Here is a 27,000-nt window from a genome sequence, read left to right as displayed (position 1 = left end):
TGATTTTCAAAAACAAGAAAGATATAGTAGCTTTTCTGTTTTCAATCTAGGAGATATGGCTGCATAAAAAGTATATACACATATGCCAACCTCAATCTGAAAGGGAGTTCCACTGGTATTTCCAGTGATCCTGGCTCTAAAACCAGAGTATTAAACATTCAAAGTAACTGAAAATTTTAAAATGTATCCTTACATTTATCCTATACATCCTTACAAATGTATAGATGTACCTTGTTTTAAAAGAAGGTAATATAAACATTTTAGGCTTCTGGTTAAAGATAATGCTATATAATTCCCTGCATTTGCTTTTTAAAAATACTTTCTTGAGACACATTTAACATATAATAAAACCAACTCACTGTTAAGTATACAATTCAATGATTTTTAGTAACTTTATCCAGTGGTACAACCATAGCCATAACTCAGTTTTGGAACAGTTTCCTCATCCTAGTAAGATCCATTTACCTATCACTCACTGCCCTAGGCAATCACTACATATAACTTTCTATTACCTTTTCTTACAATACATTCCTTTCAGACAATACATGGCTTCTATGTATGGCTTCTTACACTTTACATGAAGTTTCTGAAGTTCATCCATGTTTTAACACATGTCAATAGTTCATTCTTTTTTATTGCTAAATACTATCCATTATATGGATACTCCCAATTTGTCGACCCACTCATCAGGTGAAGGACATTTGTTTCCAGTTTTTGGTTATGAAAATTAATACTCCTATGAACAATCACATTTAAGTCTTTGTGAGGGCATGTATTTGGGTCTCAGGTAGATGTCTAAGACGTATTAATTACTGCATCATGAGGTAACTTTGTGTTTTTAAGAAACTGACAAACTGCTGACTGTACCATTTTACATTCCCATTAGTAAGACATGACGGTTCCAGTTCCTTTACAGTTCTTTGAAAATTTTGAATACAATTAAAAAATAAAAGTTTTACAAGTATTTTCAACCATTCTGTTGCTTGTCTTTCTTATCTTCTTAACAGTACATTTTGAAGCACAGAAATTTGGGATTTTGATAAGGTCCAATTTATCTTTTTCTCTTATAACCTCATAAAAACCTTTGACAGTTCCAAGGTCTTAAAGATTTTTCCTCTATTTTTTTGTAGTTTTGTTTTAGTTCTTACATTTAGGTCTATGATCAATTTTAAGTTATTCTTTCTGTATGGTGTGAAGCATAGGTCAAAGTTCATCTTTTTGCATGGGATGGAGCTGCATCCAGTTGTCCCAGCAAGAAGTGAAAACAAACCTTTTCTCTACTGAACTGCTTCAGCACCCTTGTTGAAAATGAACTGACTACTGGATTCATAATTCTAATCAAGTGATCTATATATGTCAACTTCCTGCCAGCACAATGTCTTATATAACTGTAACTTTAAAAAAGAAAAAAAGATTTCATTTATTTATTTTTAAAAGATTTATTTACAGGGAGCAGACAGAAGGAGAGGGAGAAATAATCTCAAGCAGATTCCCTGCTGAGCAACGAGCCTGACATGGGGCATGTGACCTTGAGCTCATGACCTGAGCCAAAATCAAGAGACAGATTCATAACCAACTGAGCCACCCAGACACCCCTAAGATTTTGTTTGTAAGTTAATTTCTACACCCAACAAGAGACCTGACTTAGAACTCCAAGATCAAGACTTGTATGCTCGAACGACTGAGCCAACCAGGAGCCCATAACTAACTGTAGCTTTAATATTTTGAAATTCAGTAGAAAAAAATCCTCCAACTTTGTTCTTTTGTAAGATTATTCTGGCAATTCCTGTCCTTTGCATTTCCAATAAATTTTCGATCAGCTTATCATTTCCTGGGAAAAAGCCTGCTGGAATTTTTACACAGATTGAGTTGAATCTATAACTCAATTGCAGGAGAATTCTCTTACAATATTATGTCATCCAACCTATGAACAAAAAATGTCTGCATTTATTTATATCTGATTTAATTTCGCTCAGCAAATTTTTGTCATGTTAGTGTACAAGTCTTGCACTTACTTTATCAAATGTATTCCTTAAATATTTTATTCTTTTTGATGTTATTCTGAACAGAATCTTATTTTTAGGCTATATATTGTTCATATTTAGAAAGATAATTTTTATACTGTTATTTTATTCTGTGGCCCACCTGAACAATTAATTGTTAGTTCTAATTTTTTTTTTAAAGATTCCTTAAGATTTCCTATATAGGGGATGGCATCACCTGCAAATAAAGACAGTTTAATGTTTTCTTTCAAATCTTATGGTTCCTTTTCTTCCTGGGCAGTACTAGCTAGAATCTCCAGTACTGTGCTGAACCAAAGGAGTCAGGTGAACATCCTTGACTTGTTCCTACTTGTAGGGGAAGAGCATTCAGTCTTTCATCAGTAACTATGATATTCCCTAGTAGTTTTTCAGAGACATCTTCTATCAAGTTGAGGAAGTTTACTGCTACTTGTTAAGAGTTTTAATCATCAACGGATATGGAATCTTGACAAATATCTTTTTTATGTTTATTGGAATGACTGTGTGATTTAAACTTTCTATTAATATGGTATGTTACATTGATTGATTTTTGGATATTAAACAAATCTGGTTACTCCTGGGATAAATCTCACACTGTCATAGTGATAATCTTTTAAATATACCATTGAATTTGCTTTGCTAATATTTTGTACAAGGAATTTGCATCTATACTAATATTTTAAAATATCAGTAAAATATATCAGTAAAAATATCAGTAAAATATCAGTCTATGAAAAATACTAGTCCGTTTCTATCCATGTGATATCTTGGGCCTCTGGTTTTGAAAATTCCTCAGGGAAGAATTTATGAACACTAGTATTATTTCTTATCATTTTATAAAATTTACCAGTGAAGCCATCTGGGTCTCTGCCTTTCTTTGTATGAGTACTATGTTACTCAATTTCTTTCCTTTTCATAGGTCTATTCAAGTTTTATACTTCCTCTGAGTCAATTCTGGTAATATGTGATGCTCTAAAATTTGTTCACTTCATCTACATTAAGATGGATACAGTTCTTCAGAGTATTCTACTGTAATTTTTTTAATATCTGGTCAGTCAGCAGTAACTTCCCTTTTTTTTTTTTTTTAAGATTTTATTTACTTATTTAGACAGGGAGCATGTTAAGCAGGGGCAGAGGGAGAGAAAGATTCTCAAGCAGACTCCATGCTAAGCACAGAGCCCAATGCAGGGCTGGTTCCCAAGACCCTGAGATCATGAACTAAGCCAAAATCAAGAGGTAGACACTTAATTAACTAAACTGCTTAGACATCCCTCCCTCAATTTTAGTGATCTGTGTCTTTTTTTCTTAGTCTTCCTAAAGGTGTGCCAGTTGTGTTGCTGTTTCCAAAGAACCAACTTCTTTATTTTTATTTATTTTTTTTTTTTTAAGGAGAAAGTGCAAGTGGGGAGGAGGGGCAGAGAGAGAAGGGGAGAGAGAATCCTAAGGAGGCTCCACATTCAGCATGGAGCCCATGTGGGACTTGATCTTATGACCTGAGCCAAAATCAAGATTTGGATGCTAACAAGACGGGATCAGGAGGGAGACAAACCATAAGAGACTCTTAATCTCATAAAACAAACTGAGGGTTGCTGGGGGGAGTTGGGGTAGGGAGGGGCTGGTTGGGTTATGGACATTGGGGAGGATATGTGATATGGTGAGTGCTGTGAAGTGTGTAAGTCTGATGATTCACAGACCTATAACTCTGGAGCAAATAATATATTATGTGTTAATAAAAATAATTAATAAAAAAAAAAAAGAGTTGGATGCTTAACTGACTGAGCCACCAAGGTGCTGCTCAAAGAACCAACTTTAGTTTTACTGATAGTTTTCTCTATCATTTTTCTGTTCACTATTTCATTAATTTCCACCCTATTATTTCCTCCTTCTGCTTGTCTTTGGCTTTATTATTCTTTTTTAGATTTTTTTTATGGTGAGAGCTTAGATTATTGAAGTCTCTCTGTTTTTTAATATAAACATTTGAAGACAGACATCTCTTCTATTTTTTTTTTTAAGATTTTTAAGTAATCTCTAAATCCAACATGGGGCTCAAATTTACAACCCCAAGTTCAAGAGTCACAAGCTCCACTAACTGAGCCAGCCAGGCATCCAAAACTGACATTTCTTCTAGGCACTGCTTCAGCTGCTAGCACAGATTCTTTTTTAAATTTTCGTTTAAAGATCATATTTATTTATTTAACAGAAACAGCAAGTGCACACAATTAGGTGGAATGACAGAGAGGTAGAGGGAGAACCAGGCTCCACAACAAGCAGACAGACCAACATGGCGCTTGATACCAGGACTGTGGGATCATGACCTGAGCCAAAGGCAGACACTTCACCAAATGAGAGACACAGGTGCCCCTGCTAGCGCAGATTTTAATATGATACTTTTATTTATATTCACTTCAAAATATTTTCTAATTTTCCTATTTTTTCTTTGACCAAAGGGTTATTTAGAAATTACCAAATATTTGTTAACATCCTAAATTAACTATTGTTAACTTCTAATTTAATTCCATTTAGTCAGAAAGTACGTTTTATTATTTCAATTCTTGAAAATGTATTAACATTATTATATGACCTAATATATGGTTTATCCTGGAGAATGTTCCATGTTTGCTTGAAAAGAAGGTATACTATACTGTTCATGAGTGTACTATATGTGCGTCCATTACATCAGGATGATACTGTTCTTCAATCTTCTACACACTTGCTACTCTTTTGTCCAGTTGTTCCGTCAGTTACTGACAGTAGAGTACTAAAGTCTCCAACTACTTTTGTTTAATTATCTCTTTCTCCCTCCAATTCCATAAATTATATATTTCAAAATAGTTCAAGTGTATGTATATTTATAATTGTTTTATCTTGCTGCTGAACTGGCCCTTTTATCATTATAAAACGGTTTGCTTTGTTTCTAGCACCAATTTTTACTTACAGTCTATTTTGTTCAATTTAAATATAGCCATGCCAGCTCCTTGGTTACTGTCTGCATGAAATGTCTTTTTCCATCTTTTTACTTACAATCTATTTGTGTCTTTGAATCTAAAATTTATCTTATAAACAGTATGTAGTTGGCTGTTTTTTTCACCCATTCCACCAATCTCTGCAGCTTGGGAGTGTGTAATCCACTTACATTTAACATAATTACTTATATGATAGGATTTATACCTACAACTGTGCTTATTTGTTTCTCTTACATCTTTTTTGGTTCTATATTCCTCTTAGCCTTTTTTGTGTTAAACAGAAATCCCCCAGGATAACTCTTTTGTTTGTTATTGCTGTTTTTTTATTATTTTTAGAAGTTATTTTTATAGTGGTTTTCTGTATATTATAATTAGCATGTGAATTTTTAAAAATGTAGTTCAGATTATCACTAAGTTAATTTTAATATTTATGCAAATTTTGCTCTAATATAGCTCTTCTCTCCGACCCTGCCCTTTGTGCTAATATGGACATATATATTATATCATTTTACGGTGTAAGTGTATGAACACAGTTTTATAATTATTTTACTTAGTTGCCTTTTTTGCTGTTATTGTTAAAGAGAGGGAGAGAAAATCTTAAGCAGATTCCCAGCCTAGTGTGGAAACCATCACAGGGCTTGATCTTAGGACCCTGAGATCATGACCTGAGCTGAAATCAAGAGTCAGACACTCAACCAAACCACCCAGGTGCCCCTTAGTTGCCTTTTAAATCAGTTAGAACAGATAAATATTTGAACTCTCTTTTATTATACCAATATAATTATCTATACCCAGTGTTTTTTATTATTCTATATACATTTACATTACTATCTTATACCCTTTTCTTTCAGCCCGAAGGACTGTGTGTAGTATTTCTTGCTTGGTAGGTTTTCAAGAAAAGAACTTGCTGCGTTTTTGTTTATCTGAGAATGTCTTAAATTCATTTTTTTTTCCCCCCCTGGGCAGTTGTGCTGGATACAAAACTCTCTTGACAATCTTCCTTTCAGCATTTAGAATGTATCTCACTGCCTTCTAACTTTCACAGATTCTGATGAGAAACTGCTAATCTTACGGAGGATTGCTTTTGTGCTGAGTTGCTTTTCTCTTGCCTGCCTTTGGTTTTAAATAGTCTGATGTGTTTAGGTGCCATATCTTTGAGTTTATCCTACTTTGAGCTCACTAAGCCTCTTTCTTGGGTATGTAAAATGATGTTTTTCATACAATTTGGGAAGATTTCTGGCCACTTTTTCTTTAAATATTTTTCCATCCCTTTCTCTTATTTCCTTATTTTCTGAAAGTCTATTTATGGTGGCATGCTTAATGGTGTCTCACAGATTTCCAAGGCTCCATTCATTTTTCTCCATTCTTAACTGGAAAATCACCATTGACCTATCTTCTAGTTCACTGATTCTTCAATTTGCTCATGAGCCCCTCTAGTGAATTTTTCATTTCAGTTATTACACTTTTCAACTACAGAATTTCTATTTGTTTTTCCTCTTTTTTTAATACTATTTGGTGAGATATATTTTTATATTTTTTCATTCCTTAATTATGTTTTAATTCAATGAATACACTTAATATAGATACTTTAAGGTCTCTATCTAGTAAGACCAATTATCACAGGGTAGTTTCTACTAATTTTTCCCGTTTCTTTGCATATGATAGTTTTTTTTATAAAAAGTAGACATTTTGATAAAATATAATGTGGTAACTCTGAAATCAGATCTTACCTCCCTCTCCTGGGACTTTTGTGACTTTGCTTTTGTTTTGGTTTTGTTGCCACTTATTTGTCTAAAGATTTTTCCAGAAGTGAATCTTTAGTCTGTAAATCATTGTTGTATGCAAACACCTAAGTCTTGACCGGCTTTCTTTTTAAAATTTCTGGCTTTTTCTTTTACCTAGATGAATAAAGTTTGTTCCTGGGTCAGCACTGCTAAGTAGCCACAAAGTTTTCTTAATTGTTTTAAGGCAGTATGTTTTCCACCCTTTGCCCAGGGCAACTATGTGTTAGGGCATCCTTTCAAAGATCAGGAACTTCTAAATCTCCATTATCCTTCACTTCTTACTTACAGAGTCGAGCAGAGGTAAGCAACTGGAGCCCTTTCCATTTTTTCCCGGGTAAGTACATTGGCCTGAACATGCAGAAAGCATTCTACATCCCAGGAACATATAAGAGTTTTTTCAAAGCCCCTGTGGCTGTTTTGTTGCCCAGATCTTCCTTTTAAATTTTTGACTGGACTCCTATTTGCCCCATCTGGTATCACTGCCTTAGACAATTGTGATACTACATCTGATTGTTTTCAACAAGACTCTGGATACAGGTCTTTTCCCATGGAGACTCTGAGTCAGATCAAACAGAAAAAACATCTTGTGAATGTGGCTTTTTCCAGTAAGCCATAAGACAGGTCAAAACGTGACCATGATCTAGAAATGGGATTTTTTGACAAGTTCCCACACCAGCAGTTTTTCCTACTGGTGGCTACAAGGCTGCTGATTTTCAAGGCTTATAGGACACAAGTTAGCTCACTTTTTATAAATTTGCCTGTAGTTTTTATTGCTTATCTGGAAGAGTACTCCCACATTTTTTCTGTTCATTATTGCAACTGCATTAAGTGATCACCTCACTTGACAGCAATCAGCTTATTCTGTGGAGATATAAATGTATGTGGCAATTTGTTTGGCATGTGCTAAAGTAAAAATGGAAAAAAAAATCCTGCTTCAAGTGCCATCTCATGTTAAATTTATCAGTTACAAAAATTAAACTTCTCTTTGGCACTAATAATTCAAAATTGAAAAACATTTTTGTAAAGTAAGTCTTTAATTTGTTATTTTATAAAAGCCGAAGATAATTTGATGTAATAAAAATAGCATATTTAGTATAATAATATACTAACTTATTCTCAGGCTAATAAAAACAAAAGTAGTAATATATAAAAAATGAAGTGATATAAGTAAAGGTTAAATTACCTACTGTGTACTACAAAAAGACTTTACAGTAGTTGGGATGAGAAAAGTAGTGTAGAGACTAAGTATAAAATGGGGAATGTTTCTCTAGACATGGGAATCTCAAAAGAAACTGCACTATAGTAATTCAGAACCAGCTTACTATGTGCAGTGGTGATATATTTCAGCAAAACTTGTATTACTCCCTCATATTACTGTTACTATGTCATCATGCTGCTACTTTCTTTTTTCTCTTTTTGGTTTTTATTTTTACTGTATCTAATCAGAATCTGATTTAACTACAAATTGCTTAAGAACTAGGAACATATGAAAGTGGTCTATAGTTTTATATTTATCCATATAACTTAGTAACATTATGATAAAAATAGCTTAGGTCAGGTGGGAGGAGTCCTTAGTAATTTGCTTTCCACTATAAAAGGAAATTCTGAAATATTGCCGAAATTTTTTAAAACAGCTTAAAAATTTGAGGATTTAGTATATGCTCACATTTCTATTTCTTTTCTTTTTTTTTTTTTTTAAGATTTTATTTATTTATTTGACAGAGAGAAATCACAAGTAGTTGGAGAGGCAGGCAGAGAGAGAGAGAGGGAAGCAGGCTCCCTGCTGAGCAGAGAGCCCGATGCGGGACTCGATCCCAGGACCCTGAGATCATGACCCGAGCCGAAGGCAGCGGCTTAACCCACTGAGCCACCCAGGCGCCCTCTATTTCTTTTCTTTCCCCCAACTTATTTTGAAAAATTTCAAACCTACAAAAAAGTTGGAAGAACAATAAATTGTAGGGCGGCTGGGTGGCTCAGTGAGTTAAAATCTCTGCCTCAGCTTCCGTCATGATCCCAGGGTCCTGGGACTGAGCCCCACATTGGGCTCTCTGTTCAGTGGGGAGCCTGCTTCCCTTCCTCTCTCTCTGCCTGCCTCTCTGTCTACTTGTGATCTCTGTCTGTCAAATAAATAAATAAAAATTCTTAAAAAAAAATAAATTGAACAACTTTGTACTTTTCAATCTAGACTAAATAAATGTAAATGCTGTTACCATATTTGCTTTAGCCATCCCTCTACAAATAAACAAATGCACTCTTTTTTTCCCCCCATGAACCATCTATAAGTAAGTTTCAAACATCAGGATATTTTATGATAAAAATATCAGCACCTACCTTCTAAAAACAAGACAACTCTCCACAATACCACTGTCATACTCAAGATATTATGACATAAGAATATAATTAAGTATGGATTCTATATTCAAATATCCCAGTTGTTTAAAAGCTTCCTGATTAGATATTTATTTAATTTTGCTCAAGGGTCACTCACTGTATTTAGTTTCTATGTTTCTTCATTGTTTTATATATAAGAACTTCCCAACACTGTTATTTTTAAAGCATCTCAAGTGGTTGTTTTGTAGAATGTTCCACATGTCTGTATTTGAATGCTTTCTCATTATTATGTTCATACTAATATTTTTGATAAGAATACTATAAAGATTATCTTCCTACTTCATCATATCAGGAGTCATATAATGTCATCATTATGACAAATATGACATAATGTCAAATCATAATGACATCATTATGACAAAATGCCAAATTTGATTTCTCAGTTAAATGCTCCCATGGTCTTGGCAATGAAAAGAAAATTTACTTCTCTTTTATTTTAACCAAACTATGCTACATACACAACCATTAAGAGGAATACCAATAGAGAATAATTTCCAGTATAATTAATAATTTTCCTGTAGGGATATCACAAAGTGTTTCACCATAATATGTTAATCATTATTGATATAGTAAAGTAAGATGATGAAAATAATCTGTTTGGAATAGATGCAGAAATATCTTATTGAACTTAATGTTTAATAGAGTTCACTACCTTTACTAAAGTAACAATAAGAACTACAACTGAGAAGTTTAAGTTTTTATTTATTTCTTCTTTTTTTTTAAGATTTTATTTATTTGACAGACAGAGGTCACAAGTAGGCAGAGAGGCGGGCAGGGAGAGAGGGAGGGGGAAGCAGGCTCCCTGCTAAGCAGAGAGCCCGATGCGGGGCTCATTCCCAGGACCCTGGGATCATGACCTGAGCCACAGGCAGAGGCTTTAACTCACTGAGCCACCCATGCGCCCCGAGAAGTTTGAGTTTTTAAATGCAGTTTATGGGGCGCCTGGGTGGCTCAGTGGGTTAAGCCGCTGCCTTCAGCTCAGGTCAGGATCTCAGGGTCCTGGGATCGAGTCCCGCATCAGGCTCTCTGCTGAGCAGGGAGCCTGCTTCCCTCTCTCTCTCTGCCTGCCTCTCCGACTACTTGTGATTTCTCTCTGTCAAATAAATAAAATAAAAAATCTTTAAAAAAAAAAAAAAATAAATAAATGCAGTTTATGACACAGCCATTCTACACTGTGTTCCAAAAAGCATCAGGTTCAATTTACATATACAATGGCCAGGGAGAGATCAAACTGAATTTCTGAACCTCTGAATTCTATTTTCAGGCTTCCCAGTTACTTCTCAGCCTATAAAAGTTCTCAGTGTCCTAGCTTTTGGGTATCATCATGATGGGGCTAAGGTGAGAAAGTAAGCTGGAAAAATCCTCATAAAAGTTTTCGTTAGGCAGGGCAAATAACTCCTGAGTATTTAAATACACACAGGTCCAGGGGCTCCTAACTGGCTCAGTCAGTAGAGCATGTGACTCTTGATCTGAGGTTTGTGAGTTCCAGCTCCATGCTGGAGGTAGAGTTTACTTAATTAAAAATAAATAAATAGTATGGGGAGCCTGTGGCTCCCAGTGGGTTAAAGCCTCTGCCTTCAACTCACATCATGATCCCAGGGTCCTGGGATCGAGCTCCGCATCGGGCTCTCTGCTCGGCGGGGAGCCTGCTTCCCCCTCTCTCTGCCTGCCTCTCTGCTTACTTGTGATCTCTGTCAAATAAATAAAAATAAATAAATAAATAAAAATACACAGGTCCACTAGGTCCTGTTCTTTACCTCATATGACTATCATTTCTGATTTTAAAAGCAATAACTATGATTTTTTTTTTTACTGTCTTTAAGCCTTTGATGATATCCTCCTACAGCACACCTTAGAGATCTGAAAAAGAGTCAATCTTTAGAAACAAAAAGATCAACCAAGTATACATTACATAATATAAATACATGCAGAATACTTAGGAAGCATTTCTTTTCTTTTTTTTTTTTTAATTTATTTATTTGACAGAGAGAGATCACAAGTAGACAGAGAGGCAGGCAGAGAGAGAGAGGAAGGGAAGCAGGCTCCCTGCTGAGCAGAGAGCCCGACGTGGGACTCGATCCCAGGATCCCGAGACCACGACCGGAGCCGAAGGCAGCGGCTTAATCCACTGAGCCACCCAGGCGCCCCAGGAAGCATTTCTTTTTAACAACTCCTCTGAATTTGGTTGTCAGATTTTTGTTCATCATGTGAGAAATAATCAGAAACTGTCTGCTTATTTTTTTTTTTTTTTACCAAATACAATAACCTGAGGGTTCCAACCTAAAGAAAACTTTAGACATACTAACCTTAGCCCACTATTACATAGCCTTTATTCTATAATCACCCTCTCTAATCCTTACCAATCCACAAGATACACAAACAGTTGTGACCTATAGTGTCACAAAAGTAGCAACTACCTATCTGTATATTAGATTAAGCTACAAGCATCAAATCATCAGTAGTAAAAAATGAACAAAAAGGAATCCCAATTCCACACATAAAGCACTTGAAAGTTGACAATTTATCCTAATAACAAATAAAAGATGAACAGATTAAAAAATGAAAAACTTTTTCAGGATTCACAAGAGAGATGACGGCCCAGGTCTAACTGCTACCCTAAAGGTCAAAGAGACAGGTGAATGAATACGCCGGGATTCCTGAGGGGGAATGCCACGGAAAACAGTGCCTGGATATAAAAATCTGAACTGTAACTGATGAACTGTTGGAGGCTCAGTGTGAGTAAGTCTGAGAGTTAAAAACTATGACGGCGGGGGGCAGCTAGTCATAGGAGTCCTCCACAATTTTGTCAGATTTATTTCCAAGAGCTTGATCAAGTTCTCAAAGGTGGAAAACAGAGTATTTTTGGAGATGTAGCATCTGTATGATGCTCTAACGATGAATACATGTCATTATACATTCGTCCAAATTCAAACAATGTACAAAGCAAAAATGAAGCTTAAGGTAAACCTTGGACCTTGAGTGATTAGGATGTATCAGTGTAGGTTCAATAATTAAATGTACCACTCTGGAAAGGGATGTTGATAATGAGGGTATGCATGCATGTGGGAGTAGGAGGTGTATGGGAAATCTCTGTATCTTTCTCTCAACTGCTCTAAAAAAAATTCAGTTATGTACCTGCCAACTCTTAAAGAATCTCAAGAAATATAATTTGAATGAATTGTATGGATCAATATGAAAAAATGTTTTCATTTAGGTTTTCCATATTTATCTTTTTATTAAAACAGGGAGACAGTATATTAGTGAACTTTTAATATTAAATTCCAAAGCTCACAGGCAAATAAAAACTTTTATAAATCACTACTACCCCTCTCCCCCCAAAATCCAATTCAAAATATCAATTAACATCTCTTTGTTTCCAAAAATATCTATTTGAATATGTTTCTGATTTGTTGGCTTTTATTATCTGTGATGGAAGAAATGTGTTGCCCTAAAAGAGTTTCTGTTGTGTTGTCTTACACTAGACTGGCAATGGGAAAAATATTGTTTAAATCTTCAAACTCACTAATAAGAACTTAGTACAATGTTCTATGCATTGACATTAGTGGCTAAACAAAAACACCATTTATCTTTTGAAATAAAAAGATTAGCCTAAAATATTCACAATCCTTTAAGATATTAAATATACCCAAATTTGGGCAAAAATTCCTGATGTCACAGTTTGCCTGCTCAGGAATCAGTTTCTATATAATAAAATGTGAATTGCCAGGGAAATTTAAGGATCTATTTTCCTCTTGGGGATATTTTTAAAAATTACTATAATTGTTCAAACATCATAAATCTAAATCTAGAGGCAATGACATCCAAATCTTAATATCTAAATTTTAGAAATATAAAATCTGCCATGCCCACACTAGAAACAAACATACTGAAATAAATACTCAAAATGTAGTACAAAAATATTTGCTCAAGTTGGCCTAGCTTGCTATAAGTTTACAGAGCCAAACTAAGCAGCTGCAAAATTGTCTAAACATTCTAAATATTTTTATGAGAATTAATTTGCTTCAATCTTCACTGATCTGCTTTACTTCAATATCTCTTCACACTTGCTTTAAATAAAGAGTCAAAAAGCAAAATAATGCTAAATAATGACTAATGAACATCAGAGAAACTTAAATTTTTTTTATTAGAAGGCATTAAAACAATTTTAAAATCTCATGTCAGCATGTGAAGGTTGTTAAAAAATATGATTTACTTGAGGAACCTGGAAAATGGTTATCTAAATCAATGGTGGCAGGAAATAATTTAAAAGGCCTAAATGGGACTAATAATACTTTCTTTCAGTATCTTCAAAGAAACACCTGGAATCACTTCTGATAAACAACTAAAAACTGATGCCTAACTTTCTTGGGGGGGGGGGGGAGATGAATATATATATATATTCATATATATACACACACATATATGCATGCATGCACCTGGTGGCTCAGTTGGTTAAATGACTGCCTTTGGCTCAGGTCATGATCCTGGAGTCCCCGGATCCAGTCCCCCATCAGGATCTCTGCTCAGTGGGGAGTCTGCTTCTCCTTCTGACCCTCCCCTTCTCTCTCTCTCTCTCTGTCTCTCTCAAATAAATAAAATCTTTTTTAAAAATAAATAAATAAAAAATCTAATCAAAGTTAGTCAGAGAAAGACAACATATGATTTCATGAATATGTGGAATTTAAGAAGTAAAAGGGATGAACATACTGGGGGAAGAAAGATAAAAACGGTGAGGGAAGCAAAGCATAAGACTCTTAAAGAGACAGAACTGAAGGCAGATGGAGGCAGGTGGGTGGGGGATGGGCAAGGTGGGTGATGGATATTAAGGAGGGCACTTGTGATGAGGGAAGAGTCAGTGAGTTCTACTCCTGAAGCCAATATTGCACCGGATGTTAACTAGAATTTAAATTTTAAAAAATCATTCTACATAAATAATCTGTATGATTGAAAATAATATGGATTCCTCTAGTTGAAAGATTCAATCTTCTATATATGTATTTAACTGTGTTGTTCAAATTTCCAGTACCTTATAATTTTTTATTTTCTCCTTAGAGATTTTAATTTTTCTTAGAATTTGTCACATTTATTTGATATATTTTGAGGCTATGTTACTTACATAGATGAGGTTCACGGTGTATGTTTTCATTTTAAGTTATTCTTTTTATCATTTCATTGGGATCTTCTTTAACCCTATTTTAACTTGGAAAGTCGAATTCTTCTCTCTACATAGTTTTATCAGTTCTTACTTCATAATATTTGTTCTCTCATCTCTTTATTTCAATATTACTGTGCCCTTCAAATTTAGGTATCTCTTTTACATAGCATTTAGTGTAGCATTTAGTTTTACATAGCATTTAGTCTTAATTTTTAAATAAAACAACCCAAAGAGATTTGGTCTTTGAACTGGTAAATTTAATCTGTCTTAATTTACTGTTAACTTACAAGTGAGACATTTGGATTTATTCTCACCATGCTATATTTAACTATTTACCCTGATTTTTTTGTGGCTCTTCACTTCCTCCTTTCCTCCTGTTTATGGATTGAATTTTAAGACAGACTGAGTTTTCTTTCCTATTGTAGATCTCAAAGTAGAAACCCTATTTCTATTCTTTAATGATAATGATAAAAATTTTAGAATGCATACATGATTTAAAGGACAAAGCTAGTTAATATTGTTACACAGATAATGTAAAACCTGATATTGCTTTGTATTTTACCAATACTCCACCAAAACCTGGGTTACATTATTCTTTTACAGATTTTTATTTCTATCTTTCTAAAACCTCCAAATTAGTCTCATTTTTCCATTATTATTACTATATTATACAGTCAAGCCTAGCTAAGATTTTCCTATTTTTTATAAATTTCTCTGATGATAAGACTTCTTTCCTCATATTTTATTCAATTCTTCATTTAATTCTCTTCTTTATTTCTCTGTGGAGGAGACGGGGGAAGAAGCATCCTATACCATGATTAGAATTCTCAGTGGAACAATTCCTGTCCAACATAAAGAGCCTAGGCTAAGACAAAGTTTCTGGAGATTTCTCCATATAACTATCCAGACAGACAATTACAACACTCCAAGACAATTATAACACTCACCACCTTTCTCCTCCCCACTAACCAGTAACTAGGTCCCAGAGGCCAGCAATTTTTCCATCACCACCACTAACCAGTTGATAAAACTTGAGCTCACAGGTTTAATTCTCTGGTTTTATATTCCACTCCCTTTCTGACGCTTTGTGATTTCAATACTTTATAAGCTGTGCATCTAAAGTAATATTTTCATATATTTATATCTAAAATAATGTTGATCTAAAATAGTGTGCTGACAGAGGACTTTCAATTTATTTAGTCTACCATATTGTTAGAACCAGAACTCCCTTCTGAGTTATCTTACTACTTTTTTTTTTTTTTTTGGTAGCCATTTGAAGCAAGTTTCAAAATAAAAAACTGATTAGCCCTCAACTCATGTCAGGTAATTAATTTTCCGGAGTTTTTACAACTGCCCCTCCATTTCCAGAGGCATTTTCATTGGACTCAGGGTAAAGATCTATATGTTAACCAATGTTCCAGAAATATTAAGTTTTTGTATAGCATGATTGAAAAACTAACCAAAAATGGAGAATTTAAGTGTATAAGATAATGTAGATTTGGGGCTCAGACTATTTAATGACCTCTTCACACTATTTAAAAAAAAAATCAAAATGAATCCTATTATCTCACTAATAGGAGTTCATAAGAAAAAACAGTATTTTTTTCCTTTTACTGGACAAATCTGATCCTTGTTTTGCTAAATGCTGTTCAGAGACATAATATTTTAACGCAATTATGTTCATTAGAAAATAAAGCTTTCTTCCTATGATAAAGACCCTTATTATTTAGCCTACATCTACATTTCCCGATTTTTGTTCTACCAATTCAGGCTTGTAAGTATCTTTAATATAGTTACTATAGTCACAGGGTAAGAGAGTGGGGTAGACACGAAACTGCTGAGGAATAATTTCAAAACACAAATGCTTGGTCTCCTCTCTGAAGATTATAATTTGGTAGGTTTGTGACAGCACCCACACAAATGATTTTTCCGTTTCTCAGATTTTAAAAAACACTGTTATAATGTTATTTTTCATGATGTATTATAATTTATTTGCTGTCTATCTCATCTAACAAACTCTGACATCCTGGAAAGGTTTATTTTTGTATGCACAGTAATAACTATATTTTTTAAATAGGTATTTCTGAAGTTAATAAATGAATGCTATAATTCAAATGAAAAGAATTCCAGGTACCCTGATAAATGTGACAGAAAAAAATTTTTTTCATATGATTACAATGTCAGGCTCCTCTAATCAGTAGTTATTTCCCTTCTAGGGGCTCTGAGAAACCTCTAGATACATATTTCAGATTCTGTAAGTAGATCTATAGTTAGATCTTTGTACTACAGAGTAGAGACCATGGAGCATACACGCGTATGCTGATCAGTGTCACAGCATTCTAGGGATCCAGAATGTATTAAATATCACTTAACTGCTGGTCTCACAGACGTTTCATACCACCACAGCTTCTTAATGCTGACACACCCTTTCTGAGCGTCTTCCAACAAGCTTTTATTTGGAATCCAGCATTTCAGAATTATACAGAATCAAGCGGCTAGTTTTGTTTTTATTTTCTGCAAATTAGATCCATCTGTTGGGCAGATCCATCTTTCTGTATCCATTAATCCATCAGCCACCGATCCATCTCTCCATCTGTCCATCTATCTGCACATGGAAGTTGGGTTAACGTCTTACATCCGAGTTAAACAGCTTTTGGTTGTTTGGGGGAATAAAAATCTGTCTTCATCTGTGGAAGAGTTTTTGGCTGGATATAGAACTTTGGGTTAAATTTCTTTTAGCACTTGAAATGTGTCAGTGGCTCCACTGATTTTTGGCCTGTATAGTTAATGAGAATTCTGCTATTATCTTTATCTTCCACTTTCCATAATTTCTTTCACTTTGCCTTCAAGATTTCACTTTGTCTTCACTTGTTTCACAAGATTTCACTTATTCAGCTATGATACAATTAGGTATTTTTGGTCTGCTTTTGATTTTGTCTTGTTTGAGGTTCTGTGAGCTTCTGGTATCTGTGATTTGTTATCTTTCATCAGTCTTGGAAAGTTTTTGGTGTTTATCTCTTCAAATATTTCTTCTGTCCTTTTCCCTCCTACTTCCACAATGCCAACTACAAGTGTATTTGTTTAATGTTATCCAATATGTCTTGGCTACTATGTTCTGTTTTTCCCTCCTACTCTCTTAATGTTTCATTGTGAATAATTTTTATTGACCTACCTCCAAATTCAGTTATTTTTTCCTTAGATTATATCCAATTTGCTAATGAGCACATCAAAAAGTTTTTCATTTTTGATATCAAGATTTCTATTTTTAGTATTTCCACTTTATTTTTTAAAAATACTTTCCATCTCTCAACTGAAACTCTTCATCTTTTCAGGCATGTTGCCTACCTTCCCACCATATATTTTAACATGATAAACAGTTATTTTAAGATTTGTCTCATATCCTAACATCTGGGTCACCCATAAAGACTAATTTGAGTCTTGGTAATAGAATGTTTATTCTTATTTGTAGTCACATACTTTTTTATTAAACATAAGTGATCATATACAGAACAGTAGATACTGAAGCAAATGTTATTTCTACTTAGAAATAAGTACACTCTTTTCCTGTCAGGCCATTCATGTGAGGGGATCAATCAATTTAGTCAATGTTCAAACCACATTTTAGGCTTCAACTCTTTCCAGCGATGAGCTATCATTACCTTGTACTTAGTGTGATCTGGGTCAACCGAAATTTTTCTCTGTATTCCTGTTCTTCTCTTACCTTTTTACTAGTTCCTGCATATGAGACAAAGAGAGGGTCCTTCTCCATGCTACTATCCCTCTGTGAGTGGTAGATGGCTCTAACTTGTTCTGGGTTTTTTGTTTTGTTTTGGGGTGGTTGTCATTTTGTGTGTTTTTGGTTTTTTGTTTTGTGTGTGTGTGTGTGTGTGCTGTTTTTGTTTTTTGTAGTAGGATTCTGTTTGGAACAGAGGATCTCAGTTCTTCTGGTTCATCATGAGTCTTAAGAAGGGTTCATATGTCTGAGCTTCCAGTACGGGGGTCTTCTTAGCATTCCAATCCCTCACCATTGTGGCAGCCAAATTCTACACAGCATCTGATGCACATTTTAGGCGAGAGAGGATTTCATGTCACTTCATCAGTGGTAGTGGATCTCTGGTTTGTACTGATGCAGGATCCTGGGTCCAAGAAGCTTTCTTGCTCCTCTTCCAATAGCTTAAAAAGTTTCTGCTCTGTAAGAGCAGAAGAGGAAGGATCCAGAGAAACGAAGTTTTGTGCTGGTCTTTCAGTAGGAACTGATTACTTTGTGAACTCCTGCGTGCCTGATGTAGGCTACTGCCCCGACCCATTCCTTCTTGTTAGCAGCCAGTAGAGGGAGATGGAGAAGGGTACGTGAGTTAAGCGAGCACTCCCCTTGTATTTCGGGCATACAGATATGCCAACCCATACTTGGTCTTTAAGAATGCATTAAAATTTTACTCATTTCTTCTTACCAGCTTCTATGGTGGCTACTTCTTCCTCTTGTGGTCTGCAAATGGTAATTGGTTCATGTGTCCCATCTTTCCTTGGAGGGGCTTGTCATTCCAATTCAGTTCCCATGCCTTGAGACCTCAGCTCTCTGACAGGGGTCAAGAAAAGTTATAATTTTGTAGCTCATACAGCTTTTTCTGTTTTTAAGATGAGAGTAACATTTTTTGGTGGTTTTCTACATACAAAGCAGAAGTAGAACTCCCAAAGTACCTACCTTTTGACAATATTTTCTTATCACATCTATGAAACACGCATCCTAAATTCTTGCATTCTTACCAAAAAACTACACTGATTCTGCCTGGTGCAGTATTCCTTTTCATTAATACCGTCTATAACAGTAATAGCTTCACCTTCCCTTCTTCACATTGTAGTAGCATTTTTTAAGTATTCCAGCTAGAAATTTTAATATATATACTGGCAAACTTGGGTCTCACAACCAGTTGGCTATCACACTGACATCAGTATCACTATATAGCCAGTTAGAAATAAAGTCTGATAAAATGACAATAAATACAAGACAATCAATTCTAAGCTGATGGAAAGCAAAGAAAAATATTTTGTCAGCAATATCTCAGGTATCTTCATTGGATTAGTAATCTGAAAAAGGCATTTACCTAGTTGTCTGGCATGGTAAAAAAAAAAAAAAAAAAAAAAAAAACTGACAGGGAGACTTAGCAAGAACTAAAGAGTAAACTGGTGGTGAGGAAAAGAAATCAGGAAATAGATGTGTAAACTGTGGGGAAGAAACCCAAACATGGGTTTGAGAATGACTGGTACGGACTGAGAGGCAGGCAGAACTAGAGAAAAAAACAGAAAGGAAAGGAAGACGAAGAAGGGAAGGAGACAGAGGAAGACAGGGACTGACAGAAGAGAAGGAGGAAGATAAGAAAAGGAGAAACAGGAAGAAAGTGAGAAAGAAAGGGAGAAGAAAGAGGAGGGAGGGAAGAGAAACAAAAGGAAGGGAAAGCAATTGACAGAGAAAAAGAACACCAGAGAGAGAACAGGAGCAAGCGTGTACACGCAAAAAAGAAGTTTCTGAGATGCTCAACTTCTTTCTATACTCATAGATGGTTTTATAATAGTAGAGTCTAGGTTTTCAGACTCATGTATGAATTTATTTAAAAAATCCCACATCTTACCAAAACTGCATTTAGTCATAAAAGAAAATATTTTCTTTACAACCAAATTTATCTTATTTTTTCATTGAACACCGTATAATAACTTATTTAAAAATGAATCCACCCATTAAAGCATTTATCTAGAACCTAATTTTGACCAGTTGTGACCATTCATTGACTCTCAACCATCTATATCCACTCTCCTTTTCCCCCAATTAATTAATCAGGTAGATTCAAAGCCTTCTACTTTTCTATTTAAAAGAATACTGAAAAACTACCATCTCATAAATTTTTAAGTCAGTATCTAAAAATTTTCATCACATAAATAGTTGCAAGTTGTCATCTGTATCAATATTACATACTGACATTTTAAAATACGAATTCAGGGTAACTAATGACATCTAAACACTACAGAGATTTGATATTCAACATCATCTTTAAACAAACAAAAATACCTGAATAACCTATTCTTCAATAATGGAAAACTTTTACATAATCTTTTCCTTGAATTTATATTCACTCTCTCCCTGAAAAATAAAATTCATCCAACTGATTTCACGCAGTCTTTTAATACTACTTATTCTCTCTTCTCTGGAAAAAAAATAGGTGTGTATTTATGTAAATTCCCTTTCCTTTGACCAAAATGCTCTAATTTTAAGAAATCATTTCCGTATGAATTATCATTAAAATTAGCTGTATACAACTGATACATAATACAACACATTTTGATAATTATGTTATTAAACAAGAGTAATAATGTTGAAAAGGTATGTCTTCACAAGATGGTTGTGGCATCCCCTCTCCCTGAGCACTCTGTCGCCATTTTGTTCTGGTAACTATAAATAAATATTATATACTCTTAGGATGCTATTCTTATTGTTCAGCATTAAATCTATTCCTATTGTTCATTTATTTCCATAGATATAGTCACTGATATGGAAATTTTCCTGTTTTAAAACCCAAGTTTATGCCAAAAATCATATAGTAATCTATCATCAAAAAGCACTTTTAATGATCTGTCATTTTGATTAGATCATCCTTCAATTTTATTGAATATAAAGATTTGGAACCATGTATCTGTTACTTAATAATTAAGAGTAAATGAAAGTAACAATTCCTGCAAAGAACTAAAATGATTTTACCAACATCGAATCAAATATACAGGGCCACAATCCTTTATCCCAAGCACTTAGAAAAGATTAAGTTTTATAATTCTTAATTTTTCTGATTTTGAAAGGAAGTATGCTTCATATTATTCAATACTCCTCTAAGGTCTATGTCAGCATCCTGTATGCAAACAGACAGGTAGGATATATCTTTATCTATGTGCTTTAGATCTGATATTATCGGATGAGCAATGAATTTCTGGTATTCAAAGCTTTCTGGATTTCTCATACTGCAAATACTGGAGTATGGATCAGTATTAATTATACCTATTATTAACATATTCTCCGAAAGGCTGCAAAAATCCCAGATACTGTTATTCTAATATAACTTAGCCAGCAAAGTGTTTTGAGTATGCTATTTTACTTTTGCTTTTGTGCTGTTTTGTTTTAAATATATTTTTTGTCAAAATCTGAGAGCATAGATTTAGTTCATCAACTTACATATTAAAAAGATTTAGCTTTTCTGCCTGTGGACGCTGCCGAGTAAGCATCGTTAAAGTCTCCCCTCCCACCACCGTCATGTCTAAGTCAGAGTCTCCCAAAGAGCCTGAACAGCTGCGGAAGCTCTTCATCGGAGGTCTGAGCTTTGAAACAACCAATGAGAGTCTGAGGAGCCATTTTGAGCAATGGGGAACACTTACGGACTGTGTGGTAATGAGAGATCCGAACACCAAGCGCTCCAGAGGCTTTGGGTTTGTCACCTATGCCACTGTGGAGGAGGTGGATGCAGCCATGAATGCAAGGCCACACAAGGTGGATGGAAGAGTTGTGGAACCAAAGAGGGCTGTCTCAAGAGAAGATTCTCAAAGACCTGGTGCCCACTTAACTGTGAAAAAGATTTTTGTTGGTGGCATTAAAGAAGACACTGAAGAACATCATCTAAGAGATTATTTTGAACAGTATGGGAAAATCGAAGTGATTGAGATCATGACTGACCGAGGCAGTGGCAAAAAGAGGGGTTTTGCTTTTGTAACATTTGATGACCATGATTCTGTAGACAAGATGGTCATTCAAAAATACCATACTGTGAATGGCCACAACTGTGAAGTAAGGAAAGCGCTCTCTAAGCAAGAGATGGCCAGTGCTTCATCCAGCCAAAGAGGTCGAAGTGGTTCTGGAAACTTTGGTGGTGGTCGTGGAGGTGGTTTTGGTGGGAATGACAACTTTGGTCGCGGAGGAAACTTCAGTGGTTGAGGTGGCTTTGGTGGCAGTCGAGGAGGTGGTGGATATGGTGGCAGTGGGGATGGCTGTAACGGATTTGGTAATGATGGAAGCAACTTTGGAAGTGGCGGAAGCTATAATGATTTTGGCAATTACAACAATCAATCCTCAAATTTTGGACCCATGAAAGGAGGCAATTTTGGAGGCAGAAGCTCTGGCCCTTATGGTGGTGGAGGCCAATACTTCGCCAAACCACGAAACCAAGGTGGCTATGGTGGTTCCAGCAGCAGCAGCAGCTATGGCAGTGGCAGAAGGTTTTAATTACTGCCAGGAAACAAAGCTTAGCAGGAGAGGAGAGCCAGAGAAGTGACAGGGAAGCTACAGGTTACAACAGATTTGTGAACTCAGCCAAGCACAGTGGTGGCAGGGCCTAGCTGCTACAAAGAAGACATGTTTTAGACAATACTCATGTGTATGGGCAAAAAAACTCGAGGACTGTATTTGTGACTAATTGTATGACAGGTTATTTTAGTTTCTGTTCTGTGGAAAGTGTAAAGCATTCCAACAAAGGGTTTTAATGTAGATTTTTTTTTTTTTGCACCCATGCTGTTGATTGCTAAATGTAATAGTCTGATCATGACGCTGAATAAATGTGTCTTTAAAAAAAAAAAAAAAAGATTTATTGTCAGATTATCTTTTTGAACTCAAATTAAAGTATTAATATGCATCCCTATAAATTATGATTCTCTAACAAGAATGGGTAAATAAGAGGCAAAGTTTATTGCCCAACTGAAATAACAAGATCCACATTCAGTACATAGTGCTAATGCGCTCTTTGCTTTGCTTCCACCAGTGGGACTAGAGAATGAGGAACAATGCATACTTTTTTTTGGACAATACTCAGAAGAAGTCCTTTAAAGAAAAAACTTCACTTCCACTGTTTCACTCAACCAATATCTAAAGTAAAAGCACTATAACGTGGTATAAAATATACTTTCTTTAATGCTACGTATCACTCTTAAACAAAGAATGATAGGCAGTTACTCTAGTGACAAAACTTAGAACCATCCCTTAGTTTGATAATCCTGAGGTTTTTACAGCCTCGAACAATGTACCATATTAAAATTCATGATGATGTGAGATATGCTTTTCTTTTGGAAAACAGGGGGGAAAAAACTATTGTAAAAGTTGAAGTCAAAAGGAGAATAGGCATGACCTCTCCAAGTGTCAATGTCAGGCATATCAACTGACACATGAAATTCTGGGATCCAAAACTGGATTTAAGTTTCTACACACACATGCAATACTTTTAGTGTTCCATCAGATGTTCTTACTCCAGTCTGAAGACTTCTGTTTTACATTAAATGACAAGCATTAAGTGTGTCTTTCCATACATGAAGATTTTTTAAAACATGTGTCTAAAGGTACTGGAGTAATTTCATGTAGTTTTTTTTTTTTTCCCTGTGCTTTCATACAAGTGAAGGTGATACAGTTGGCTGTATGTACACTGCTAATTTATATCTAATGATTTTTTATAGATGGAAGATGATTAGTTAGAGTCTTGGATAATGGGAAATGGCCTTTATTCATTCAATACCATACAATTTCATAGAACACTGTATTAATCAGCCATTGCCACCACAGAACTGCTGGATAATAAACTATTCCAAAATTTAGTAGCACAGGATCTTCATTAATTCTCAAAGAATAAGGGATAGCTTAGGGTTGGCTGATTTCAGTATAGCTTGTTTACATGTCTGGAGGTTGAATGATTTGGCTCGGACAAGTAGATACTACTCTGAGTGTCTTTCTTCCTTCCCCCTGGGACTAGCAGCTAGCTTCAGCACGTTCTCCTCATGGTGATGACACAGGGGCAAGAGCAAGTAAGCTCAACTGTGCCAGCAAATTTCAAACTTCTAGTCAATGTCAACTTAACATCACTTGGGCCAAAGCAAGTTACCAAACAGTCAAAAGTGGGTTTTTTTCCCCACCATGACAAAGCACTCTTTTATGGCAAAGCACACAGATACAGGAAGAGGTCAAGAATTGAGACCATTAATGCAATTTATTATCAATGTTAAAATCTAAAACAAATCTTTTAGCATTACAATAGCTTAATATTGATTAAGAGACTAATTAAATTGGCTCTAATGTTAAAGTAAAATTAGCAGAATCTAAAATGTGGTTTATATACCTTAAGATTAATTCAGAACCACTAGTAGAGGAAGAAGTGACTCTTAAAATTTTAACAGTTGTAAGCACTATATTTATGCATTAGAGGGTTACAAACAGATAATAATCGATAAATGGAAAGAAAGATGGTTTAGATAGGCTTTCAAGTTCCTGGTTTACATTACTGACAGGGCAATCTATATTCTATCTTAACATAGGATCACAAGAGGTGGAGGGAGACTGGTCACAATTCAATTAAACCCCCTTAAGAAAATATTTAACCACAGCAGATAATGAATATCTGTAACTCCGATACTACTGGCTAAATTTATATTTTCTGCAGCAGCACTTGATAACACACAGCAACTTCTTCCATCTTTATTTTAATTCTCTCACTAAAGAAATAATCTGTAACTTACATGATTCATCACTCTGCTGTGTTCAGTATATAAAAAGAAATCTAACCTTGCAAACAGAATGTGAAAATACCAAATAAATGTTTAAATTCAGAAAATTCAATTTTCTAACATGGGGTTTTCAAAATATTTAAAGTATTTTATATGATGGATTTTCAATAATCTACAACAGTAGGTCACACATAGAAGCCAACTTTTTAAAACCCCAATGAGGAAAAACACATTTTCTGGAACTCTTTCATTAAATCACATATTAGGGTATAAAAACGGTCTTCCTCTATTGAGTAAATATTTGAATAAACAACAGCAGTCTTGCTTTACTCTAGCACTGGGCTTATGCTAATCATTTCCTTAAATATAACTCATCCTAACTGTAGGTGCTTAACCAAAAAAAAAAAAAAAAAGACACAGCTGAACCGCTGGGAATGGAAACAACAAAAATTAAATAGTTTTGATGAAGTCTCAATCTTTCACAAAGAAAAACTTGAGACTACCATATCTGTTCACCTATAACTGCCAAAACATCAGGCAACTTTAAAAAGTTTCCACAGAAGAGGCATCTCGGTGGCTCAATCAGTTAAGCATCTGCCTTTGGCTCAGGTCATGATCCCAGAGTCCTGAAATGGAGCCCCATACTGGGTTCCCTGCTTGGCAGGGGAGTCTGCTTCTCCCTCTCCCTCTGTCCCTCCCACTGCTTGCGCTCTCTTGCTCTATCAAATAGATGTTTAAAATCTTTTTTTTTTTTTAAAGAAGTTTCTATGGAAATATCTTCAAGTTATCAAGAGAAATAAACTACTTAATGGTATTTTCTATAAATGTTTATATGTTAAATTTTTAACATTTGTTTAGTTTACATTTTTCCTATCTTTTTAAAAAACTTTGTGACTTAGGGTGCCTGGGTGGCTCAGAGGGTTAAGCCTCTGCCTTCGGCTCAGGTCATGATCTCAGGGTCCTGGGATTGAGCCCCACATCGGGCTCTCTGCTCAGCAGGGAGCCTGCTTCCTCCTCTCTCTCTCTCTGCCTGCCTCTCTACCTGCTTGTGATCTCTGTCTGTCAAATAAATAAATAAAATCTTTAAAAAAAAAAAAAAAAACTTTGTAACTTGGAAAAATAGCCTGCATACAGAAGCGTCCATACAACATATGTGAAGTTTCAAATTCCACATAATTAGTACACTAGATACAAATAAAATATTCCTAAATCTTAAAAGCCTGTATGACACGTTTTTTTCCTCCATCTGACAGTAAGCACTATACTTAAAGACACAGTAATTATTCTCCTTTCTTTTCTTTATGGTTGAATTACGTATCTGTGTGGCCAATGAATATATTCCTAAACAACAGTTTGTTTTGCATGTCTATAAACAGAATTATACCATGTGTTCTTCTGTAACTTCCTTCCATTCAACATTACTATTCATCTATATGCATTCACGGAGCTGCAGTTCATTTATTCCCACCGCTGAATGTTTCACAGTATAAATGTACAAACAATGCTATTATAAACATTACATAAATATGTATATCTCTAGGGCAGAGATTTCTAGAACTTCAGAGTACATAAAGAGTCATCCAGGAGCCTGCTAAAAAGAAAAAAGAGGTTCCTGGGATCCACCTTCAGAAATTCTGATTCAGTAGACTTCTGCCGTGCAGACTGCATTTCGAATATCAAGGCTGTAGGGTGTAATTATCATTTTCTTATTTACTTGAAAGAGTTCTTCATGAAATCTGAATACCAATACTTTGTAACTTATAGGTATTCTAAATATTTTTCCCCAATTAGCGACTTCTTAATTATTTTTTCAGGTGTTATCTGATGAACAAAAGTTTTTAATTTTATTGTAGACAAACTTATCCACCTTTCACTTATATTTTATAATTTTGAATCTTAAAGCCTTCCCTAACACAAGATCATGAAGATATTCTCTTCTCATATTATTTTCTAAATACTTCAGGAGTTTTCCTATTTACATTTAAGTCACCTGACCAACTGATTTTGTATATTTAATGAGGTAGAGCTAAAATTTCTAAAACAACTGTCAGAGTATAAAAATTCTCTATTTCACAACCATCTTTGCTGGGTATCAAATGTCAATACATCTGTGAGTCTGTTGCTAGTTCTGTCACACCAGTCTATTAATCTCGTGCCAAAATAAAACTTTTTAT

General features: G+C 34.9%; 1 protein-coding gene and 1 pseudogene across 1 annotated transcript in view; one reads left to right on the top strand and one right to left on the bottom strand.

The window, feature by feature from the left end:
• COP1 (COP1 E3 ubiquitin ligase) overlaps positions 1-27,000 on the bottom strand; it is a 250,901-nt gene that overhangs the window by 60,912 nt on the left and 162,989 nt on the right. The window lies entirely within an intron of this gene.
• On the top strand, positions 21,591-22,782 carry LOC131815177 (heterogeneous nuclear ribonucleoprotein A1-like; annotated as a pseudogene).

Source organism: Mustela lutreola, chromosome 14 (genome assembly GCF_030435805.1).
Source record: "Mustela lutreola isolate mMusLut2 chromosome 14, mMusLut2.pri, whole genome shotgun sequence".
Lineage (NCBI taxonomy): Eukaryota > Metazoa > Chordata > Mammalia > Carnivora > Mustelidae > Mustela > Mustela lutreola.
Note: the sequence above shows the minus strand (reverse complement) of the source record. Positions and strands in the feature narration are given on the sequence as shown.